A 10,692-nucleotide genomic window follows, 5' to 3' on the forward strand; every position below is an offset into this window, starting at 1 on the left:
ATATACAAGTACTTTAACAAGAAACTTTACTTCACAGCCATGTAGAAAATGTGTGCATTGCTGCTATAAAATTGGGAATATTATTAGTGTAAATACACTACAAGATACCAAACCAAGACTTAAGGAAAGTTTAATTAGAGCATGTAAACAGTATAGAATCATGCACCAATACTTTAAATTAAAACTATTTTTTCCAAGAATTTAATATTACATACTGTATATAAAATCTGACTTGTTCTAAAGTAAGTTGACCGCTCAATTAGAGTGTCTCAATCTACAAACATTGACAAATAAAAGTGGTGAGGGAGTTCCACTGTCTACAGTATAATTATGTCAATGGACATTACATACAATTAAATATGAGCTACAGGGCCTTTGATTGTGTCTATATCCAGTTCCGGTCCAATAGTTATCAATTATGCAATTTTATTCTTAAAATCATTGGGATTGATAGCAGTTACAACATAATCTGGAGTATTCTAAGGGTCAATCACACAATTCAAAAAAGTGAATATTTCTGTCTTAGTTGCAAATGTGCAAATGGTTATAGGTCATGTCCGCTTGTTGGTAAGTTTTTGTTCAGGATAAAGAAGGAAAAAATTTATATCACTAATATTATTTATCAATATGTATGTGGCAATTAAATCACTTCGTATTCATAGCTTCTGAGTACAAGGAATGGAGACCAAGCTGCCATGGTGTTGACTCATGTACTAATCTAGTGCAGTTTTTATATTTATGAAACTGTGATATCTTAAAAAAAAAAATGTAGTTCTGTATACACAATTTACTGTAAAAATGATGCAAAATACATGCACAATGGATTGTTAGCTTTAAACACAGTAAAAAATAAAACATATGTCTTCACCATACACTTTTTGTACCACAATCACTGCAGTCAGAGGGACGCCAACAACCACACTAATTGCTATTGTTATGATTGCTCCAATCATCAGTGCATTTGGGTCTTCACCTCTATCGATGGAACGTATTGCCTGTAGAGAGAAGTAATTTATGTGTGTGTGTGTGTGTGTGTGTGTGTGTGTGCGCGCGCGCGCGCATGCGTGTGTATGTGCGTGCATGCATGTGTGTGTGTGTATTGACTATACAATAATATTGATGTAGGTTATAAAATATTGAGATTTGATACGATATCGGTATTGGAAAAATTATTGCTTGATATGTCGATACTTTTTTGGTATATTGCACATCACTAGTGTGTATTATACAATGTATTTAATAATAGGTGATGAGTGCATCTTTGTGTATGAAAATTTAATTTGGTAACACAGGCTACAACTGGCCATGTATAGAAACTGACCTGCATGATACAGCAGGTACTGGTGCTAGTACATATATAATGTATACATATGTTTGATCAAACAGGTGCAAAGCACATTAATAACAGTTTAGAAGGAATTAATCAAAGGACCATACATTATAACAACAGTACTTTCCCCAGCATAATAAAGTACAGCAGTAAAATTTTTGATTTGCTACGAAAATTAAAGTTGATTATTTAATTATATTTATTCTTTTTACCACATCAAATAATTGTGAGTAGAGCAGTGCTATACTAGAAGCCCCTGAACAAGGTTCACCTATACCACATACAAGGTTCACTTCCCCTTTTAAAGTAAATACAATTTTGCAATTAAATTATTAATCTTTTAGTATAGAATATATCCACTGATGACATTAGTTTGCATTCAACTACAGGTATAACAATCTATTTTCAGGAATAAAGCTTTTTTTTAGATCTCCACCTGTAATATCTTATCATTTTACTGGCATACAGGGTGTAGCACTCCACCTATAGCTATCGTGATTTTTTTATGTTAGAATATTGACGTACACATAGGGACAAGAGTTCAAAAAACCCATAAAGCTTGAAATGATCAGCTTTTCAGCTGGTTAAATCCAACGTTTTTGGTTAACTTAGAAGGTAAAAATTTCAACTAAAATAAACCAGCCTGTCTAAAGTACATATATTGACCTCCAGTTAATCACACTCGATGTACTTTAATTATATGCCACAGGAATCTGTGTATGCATAAAATCATATGACATGTACATCTGTATAATATTTTACAAGGCTGGATCAAAAGGTTGGAGGTTTTAGTTCCTCCAAAGCTATTGACATCAAACCAGCTGATTCTTTGTAGCAGCTATTATACATTTGACCTACATTTGATGTTTCATTGTATTATGTTGCACTAAAGCCCATACTGCTGCAGCAAAGTTGTACTGCTCCAGCAAAGTTTGAGACCAAGTATAACATTATACATTAATCAGTAATGCTAATAATTACTGACCAGATGTATAATATAAGCCCAAAACCTATACCACAAAACCTTGGTAGATAAAATTCCACCTTCATTTCAGTCCTACATCAGATACTTGCTCTAATCAGGAAATTACACAAAAATCAGTACAACAACATAGCAGGGGTGTAGCCAGGGAGAAGCACAAATTACCAGCATCGTGTTCTGGGGCTGTAAGGACTTTGAATACAACATTCATATTTTTATGGATGAATTAAACAATCAAAGTACAATGAAGTGGATCGAGGATATGTCCTGTACACCCAACTGTATGATATGAATACAGGAGGTCTATAAAGCTGCAGACCTTAGTTGTGCATATAAGCTAATAATTATACTCAGTTTTGCATCACCATGTTCATAATGCTATTTCTTCCTTAATGAAAATCCCTGAAATTTATTCTACATAATCACTTTAACATATACAAAGTTCCTTTCTCATATTATTACTACTAGCTATAGATACACTTGACTGCTTGATTAGTGACTGCTCTACCAGAGTATCTTGATTTTTTAAAACGTTCAAGAGGGCTCATATCCGATCTTTGGGTCCTTCCCTGAGAGATGAACGTAAGTTCTATGTCACTATAAATTGTTGTGCTGTACTGCACATTGTTACTCACTAACTTTTGTGTTGCCAAACTTAATTGGTGTGCTAGATTCCTGCTGAAACTTTTGGAAAGGGTGCTTCCTGAAATCATTTGAACCCCCCTCCCTATGCCCCTGCATGGTTATATGTAAAGTATATGATACACACTTACATATCCAGTTAGGCAGCAGGATGTGATTGCCAGTGGCCAACATAATAGACACGTAAGGCAGGACCACACAAAGAGGAAAACAAGACATGCTCTCACATTAGTAGAATAATATGATGCTGTGGCATCAGTCTCCTGTTGTACACCACCTGTGGTTGGCTATTGAGAGGTAATATTTAAATGTATATATACAAGTACTTTTATACATGTATGTATAACTGTAATGCCTGTCTATATACTGTATACCGTGTAGATCTATATAGAAATACTACCGGTAGTAACTCATAGAGGATATCAAGCTTCATAAGATTAGCAACCATTACTCATTTACCATGGAAAATATTGTGGACTTTAAAGGAGGAATTGGAAAGCAACTTTCAGCTTGCAGGAGCTCTGCTAAATGTAGTCAAACAGGAAAGTATACATACGTAGCTGTTTTTAATCTACGTATAGAGACAGTATTTTCTAAATAAAGATAATTGAATGTCTTTTGTATATCACAGCCTGAGACATGGCCATAAAAGCAAAGTATAGACTTAGCAATAAAATCAGCGCAGTATATGTGACTGGATTTTGGAAAAACGATCCAAATCGCACATTAGAAGTTTTGAGATAAATGGTTTTAAAAATTGAAGCCAGCATAACTCTCCAAGGATAGCAAGCACACGTATGAAATTTACACAAAAGATGCATCAATCTGTTATCTTTCAGGCCACTTCCAGTACTTGTAGTTGCTTGTAGAGTTTCCCGCCAAATAAGATAGAAAATCTGAGCAGTTGGACGAGCGAAGTAGTATCACGAGTACTCACAAAGGGGTGGAGGGTGGGGGGTGGCAGGGAGGGAAAGAGATAGACCTCAAAATGGAGGCAGACCACAATTGGAGTCCAGACACGAGAATATAGGGCTGTGCTGGCTCCTTAGTGGCTGATATGTAGCAAAATCTACAGAGAACACGTCTGGCCAACATTATAAGGCTGTCCACCAGTAAACCACTGATTCTTGCCAAGCCAGGTCCTTCACAAGGCCTGAAACCGCCATTTGAGCACTCCACACCACCCAGAAAAGACATCTGTTAAAACCAGCCTCATGTAGTTTGAGTAGTATTGAGGGTCAATACTAGTAGTACGATAGTGTAGCTATCTGCTGATGGTGTTAGTTTGATTTTGCCTGATGTGCGATTTGGATCGGTTTTGTAAAATCTGGTCACATATACATAATTATGTGTAGCCGTTTAGTTTTATTTTATTTTTGTGGGAGTGACACCTTTACATAAACCTGCCAAAGGTTAAAAAAATGTATATAATTGTTTCCATCATACTATTCCGTATATCACCTAGGTGATGAAATAAATAAAGTGTTGAAATATTGTCATACAATGTAACATAGCAGTATAAAAATTTTTAGACTATGCATACTATCAACTACTGCATTATATTATTGCACAATCAGCTAATCAATTTTAGTATGGGAATGTATATACATGCTTTATTAGATTATACACAAACAAGACTTTAATACCTGGTTTGTAATGACAGCTTGCAATTGGTGGTTGCTACTGTTAACCTGAGGGTGCTGAATATTCGTACTGTGACTCAAACCGTGAGAGTAATCTGGAGCAGTTCTTGGTAGTTGATTATAAGATGGTGGTTGAACAGGTCGAAAATTTGGCATGTCATCTATAACAGTGTTGAAATCAGAAGAATTAGATGAAATACCTTCAAAATCAGTGACTTGGCGCAACATGGCTGCATGGAAATTGCATGTGTAAGATAACACCAATAGTTTTCTTGATCATTGAAACCATACTTTGTTCACCATCTTCATTGTTTGCTTCATCAGCAGAAAGTAGTGGAATAGACTCTGCAATATCTGTCATCCTAAATTTGGAGTTATAAGCTGCATAATTATAGCAATACATGAGTGAAAATAATTAAGCAAGCTCATATTATTGCAGTAACTTCATGAAAACATGTAAAATGTTTCCAGTATTTTGGATAAAAGCTTACAGATTCAAAATTTACAACACAGTTTATAGAGTATATACAGTATATGTATGTACATACTTAGGCTAAACACAGACTGTATAGTAATTGTACCGCTACACTGAAGATATTGTTTTATAATTCTGTAAACTTGTAACTGCAATTAGCTGTATAGCTTGCTATTTGTTTAATGTACACATTCAGCAAGAACTTACAGAAATAACTTTTACAAATCAAAAATCTGATAATAAATATATATAGTAGCTCGTGTGGGGTACCATGGTTGTCCTATTTTTTTACTACATACTAATATAGGCATAGCCACAGATTACGGCTAATCTCTATACCAATCCTACTATCACATCTCAAACTACTCAAGGAATGAGACTCAAATCAGTGTGGATGCATCATCAATGTCTAGGTTATAATTATGTCAAAGGAACTGATCCAGGGGGAGTGGATGGGTGGGCCTCATGCAATATTTTATTGAAAATTATAATCACAAATAACACTCTTTCACTATTCACAAATTATTTATTAATGAGAACTAAATCCCTATACATCGCCAATCAGATTTCAATGTTACCCTGTCTATCACCATATTATCTGGCATGAGTTCAGCCATACGTAGCTACTACTATTCAGAAGAGAAAATAATTATGGGGGCTTATGTCCTTTTATTACGTATCATTATTGCCAGCAACTCACCCTACTACAGTATAGCATGTAAGCCACTGTGTTTAAAAAACTCCAGATCATCCTATACTCAACTGACTGGGATTACCAAATACAATGGTACCTCATACTACTGAGTGCACAACGAGGTGCACAAGAGCTATTAGCTACTCATAAGCTTATTGATTACTTGCACACTTTACAAGCTAGACAATAACACTGTCAGCTCTTTCCTACCTCTACCAGCTAAGACAACTCTCAACTTCAATAAAATCTGGGCAAGGGTGCCTGCAAGTCAGTGCAAGGAGGTGACATACAGGCACTCACTGTAGGTAGATCTGTGACTGCGATCAAAAGAGAAAACCATCAATTATTAAATGATGAAAATACATAAATTACAGAAAGTATGATAGTTCTCAGTCACATGTGACCATGTGTATGGTCCTAAGGAAGAACCTACGTGGGCATGGCAAGGGTGTGAATATAAAAATAAAATAAAAAGAAGCTATATAAATTAGTTAATAATAGTCACATCCAGCCACTCTTTATTATTCCTAGCCAAAAATACCCTCTCAGAGGCTAGAATACTTTGGTAGGCAGCATCATCTAAACATTTCCTTATATACAGTAGATTTGGGGATAGTTCTGGTAGGGTTGGAACATTTGATGAAATTAAGGTAGTTTCCAATGGAGGCTGGTTGGTTATGGCCATGTGTTGAAATTTCGAGTTCCATAATAACTGGAGATATTTAATCTGTCACATTCTGCCAATAAATGTTAATATTCAACTTTCGATTGCTTTCTATTCCGTGCTGATTCTAAATGATGGACAGAGTCTAGTGGACAGGTCAATTCCAACATAGCAACAGAATGGACTTGCGAATTGTGCACAACAATATCAGGGCGAGATGGAGTTATCAGAATTGGAGTTGGAATGGTAGCTTGAGGTGCTTTCACAGGCCCAGTGGTTATGCAAGTCAGCAAACACTTGAATAGATAGACAGTCAGCAAAATCCTTAGTAAGCATAGAGGCTAGAGCAGAGAGCACCTGGTTATGATGATAAGTGTAACGCTGCTGATTTAATGCAACAGGGCAACCATTCAAGACATGTGCTGTTGTGGGTCGGGAGACTCACATAATAAACATTTTGCATCACATTGTATTGACCACCTCCGCAGATTTATGGCAGTGGGGAGTGTATCAGAAGCGGCACGTAAGAGAAATGGTAGTTGGCCAGGATGAAACCCAGCCAGTAGCCTATTCCAAGTCTTGCAGGGGCTTTCCAATTCAGCAGAGCTATATACCAAACTTGGATTGGACAGTGAGTGTTTGCAAGTAATTTTCACTTTGAGATTTATTGTACTGTGTAAGTTGAGTTTTAGCTTTTAAATACAGGGAACGAGCAGATGGTAAAACAGATAGCTGCTTCCGTGCATTGGCCAAGATGGAGTATTCATTGCCGTTAATCTGCAAAGCAACATTCCCAAGGTGTAGCTGTAGGCCTAACTCCTGAAGCCTAGGATCAGAAGTAGCACTGACACAGGGCAGCAGACTGAGCTTTTCCTCCCTGGATACATGAGTAATACTGGGATAACAAACCCCTGGGCAGTATAGTATAACTCTAGAAGTACTATGGGGCAACTTAAGCCATTTCTTGAGGAAACGAGTGGCAATGGACTCTAACCTTGAAATAGTCCAGCTTGAAACTGCATCTACAAACAAATGGAATCCAGTAAGGAGATGACATAGTTCCTGTAAATCCAGAGTTTATATTCACCACGTATAGGAAGTAAGTCGGTTGCAGTTAGCAAATCAGTCAAATGTTTACCTGCAGCCTTCTTGGTTGCACATAAGGATACATCAATAAACTTTCCCAAAAATTAGGTTTGCCCCTCAGTGATTGATCGTGTTGATCCCTTGGACAAAGGTATCCCTTGAAGTAAGAGTTTGGAACCATCAAACAAAAATGAGATACATTTAGAGGACTTGAAACATAGGTCAATATCCGTAGCTCTAATATCCAATGATTGCAGCACAGATTTGTAATCGCTTGAGAGCAAGGTAACATCGTCAGCATATCCCTTGAGAGAATGTTCCATTGAATTGATAAACCTTACAGAAGGTTTTCAATTAGGTTTAGTAGAGAAGAGATCTCTATCAATGGGCACAAACTTCCTAGCTCTCTTAGAACAGGATTTCCATTCAATTTCACAAAGGGAAACAACTACTGAAATAAGGAATTCGTCTTGCAGTTGGTCGTCATAAACAATCTTACAGGACTTTTCCAAAAATATTCATCTACACGTGTCCTGTATCACCCAGGAGGTTCATCACTGGCTTCAGTCCACTTCACATATGTGTAGGAGTCTAAAGGAGAGAGTTTCTCTGATCCCTCAATTGGAAGTTTAAAAAGTAGCCATACGGATGGTTTAATGATTCAGCTAATTTGAGTAAAGGGTTAAAGGCAAGTAGAAATATTACAGGGGATAAAGTATCCCCTTGGAAAACACCTCTCCTGAATGGTATTGGTTCTGTTTGCCAATTAATTCTTACTAGTTATGATGACTGATAGTCCTGAGTAGAAGGACTGAATAAAGGGCAGTGGCACTTTAATAGCATGTAACTTGTCAAAAATCAAGTGGTGTGACACAGATCCAAAAGTATCTTTAAGTCAAGAAATGTCATCATCAGAGGCCTCTTGTCAGAAAGGGCATCCTGCATAATTGCAGAGACAACATAAATATGTCTGGCAAGCCAGTAACAAATCCCTTTTGGACACTAGGATTCAAAGCGATCATTCAGGCGCTCTTAGGTATGCTTCAAGACGACGACTGATGATTTTGTGCAGCAGCTTCCCCACCACTGATGTGAGTGCAATTGAACGAAAGTTGGAAGAGTCACTGTTGTCACCAGATTTGTGTATCAGTTTAAGTCAAAGGCCAAGGCCATCAAATTCAGGCCAAGGCCACCAAATTCGTGCCAAGTCAACGGTCAAAAATTTCCGAACCACAATCGAAAAGCATGATGGCCTCGAAAAGTACTGAAATATCGTCGCTAGGTCACCGGCCAAGCATTGAAAAAGGCTCTTAGTCACAGATCAAAGCGAAATTTCAGCTGGTCAAGACTTTGACAGCGGTCGCAGATCTCACTACAATATAGTCTACTTACTGACAGTGCGTACCTACGTGACACCACTATTATCACCTCTCGCAGTGTCATTTAATTAAGCTTATAGCACCAGTAGCTACCACGGGGGGAGTAAACATGTTCAAAACACAACATACAATTACGTATACCTCGGACTCATGCGACTACACTGACTAACTTGCAAAAAAGCACATTACATGTAGGCAGGCATGGCGGTAGCTGAGCATCAGTATATAGCGTGCTCGCACGAAGAAAACCGACCCCCACCTTCAGCCTCTTTCTGGTGAGACCCTTCAATACAAAACAGCTAATCGTGATGATAACGCAAGGCTTGACATTGCAGCTAATGGTTTTTGGGGAGGACGGTTTGAGAGGTCATACTTTGATGTCAGAATTTTTAACCCTAGTGCACCCTCAAATCAACCCCTACATTCTGCATACCGACGTCATGACAAGGAAAAGAGACGTGAATACCAACAACGGGTTCATGAAGTAGAGAATGCCTCATTTACTCCCTTAATTTTTACCACTACTGGTGGAATGGGTGATGCTGCTACTCAGTTTTATAAGAGATTGGCCAACCTTTTGAGTGCAAAGCACAGTCTTTCCTACGGAATAGTGATGGGATGGCTGAGATGCAAATTGAGCTTCTCTTTGTTGAGGTCTGCAATTATGTGCATTCGCGGTGCCAGGTCCAGTTTGCGCTGTCCCATTGCTGAGGCACCGATTGCAGTGCAGGTCGCTGAGGCCCATATGTAAGATAATTTGTTTTTGTTTATTATAGTTTGTTTTTGTTTATTATGTACTGTAAAAAAGAAAAAATATATATATATAAAAAAAAAAAAAAAAAAAAAAAAGAAAACCGACTGAATTCACCTCAAGACTCACCTATAGGCACTCAATGGTCTGTCCTGGAATCATGCAGTCAATCAATCCCGATCAATCCTGCCACTAGTGCGCACCACATGTGTAGGGCGGGTCTGTCCCACGTGCACGGAAAGTTGTTGATGTGAATGTGTGAAGGGTGGAGTGGGGTGCTGGCTCGTGCTTACAAACCTCCGCAGAGAGTAGGGAATCTACCACTTTAGAAACTCCCACCTCCATCATGATGGCCACAGCTGGAGCCGAAGCTGGCAAGGGGAAGGGCACAAACATGCTAAATTGTACAGCTAGAGGTCCGCCTGAGGTGGTTGGAGAAAGCAGCGTCTCACTGTTGATTTTTGGCCATTGCAGATACAACACGATAATTATCCAGGCGTTTAGTACACACGAAGGTACGGTGCTGGGCCACATCGGGCAGCCTGAGCTATAATACTTTGACATTTGCTTTGACTTTGGTTTCACTGAGCAGTGGATGGTAGTATGACTCCAATGATATTGATCAGTTCAAACAAAAACTAGCAATTATTTAATTTGTATGTATGTTGTGACCTGTACAATATACTCTAGTAGAGGTCTCTGCACAGTATTACCAATAATACTATGCATATTTTCAGTGGTATAACTACTGAGTTGGTAGTAAAATTAGGGGAACTATAGGTGTCTTAACTGCAGACTGATGTATAACAGAGGAACGGACTAGAGATATTCTTAGACAGGGGTTCTCTGATCCAGATGGATGTGAAAGCTAAGTCAGAGTGCAAAGCACAGTGAAGCATGCTCTCTCTGGGGACTGGGGGCATGCCCCACAGGGAGTTGTGAAAATTTAGCTCAAAGATCAATTATTCTGGGGGAAAATGATGTTACTTTGTTTATGTGATACAATCATAGGGCACAGCCAGTAGATAAAATTTAATCTTAGTCTA

The 10,692-nt window shown here is 38.1% G+C and overlaps 1 long non-coding RNA gene across 2 annotated transcripts; it reads right to left on the bottom strand.

The window, feature by feature from the left end:
* Window positions 1-713: 713 nt before the first annotated feature.
* Window positions 714-9,888, bottom strand: LOC136251723 (uncharacterized). Of its 2 annotated transcripts, none has more exons than XR_010699167.1 (5): window positions 9,776-9,888; window positions 4,889-4,959; window positions 4,601-4,827; window positions 3,086-3,241; window positions 714-995 (listed from the first exon to the last, which is right to left on the bottom strand). It is a non-coding gene; the product is annotated as an uncharacterized lncRNA (long non-coding RNA). The 2 variants fall into 2 exon arrangements; XR_010699168.1 differs by having other exon boundaries at window positions 9,764-9,837.
* Window positions 9,889-10,692: the final 804 nt, after the last annotated feature.

Source organism: Dysidea avara, chromosome 3, assembly GCF_963678975.1.
Source record: "Dysidea avara chromosome 3, odDysAvar1.4, whole genome shotgun sequence".
NCBI lineage: Eukaryota > Metazoa > Porifera > Demospongiae > Dictyoceratida > Dysideidae > Dysidea > Dysidea avara.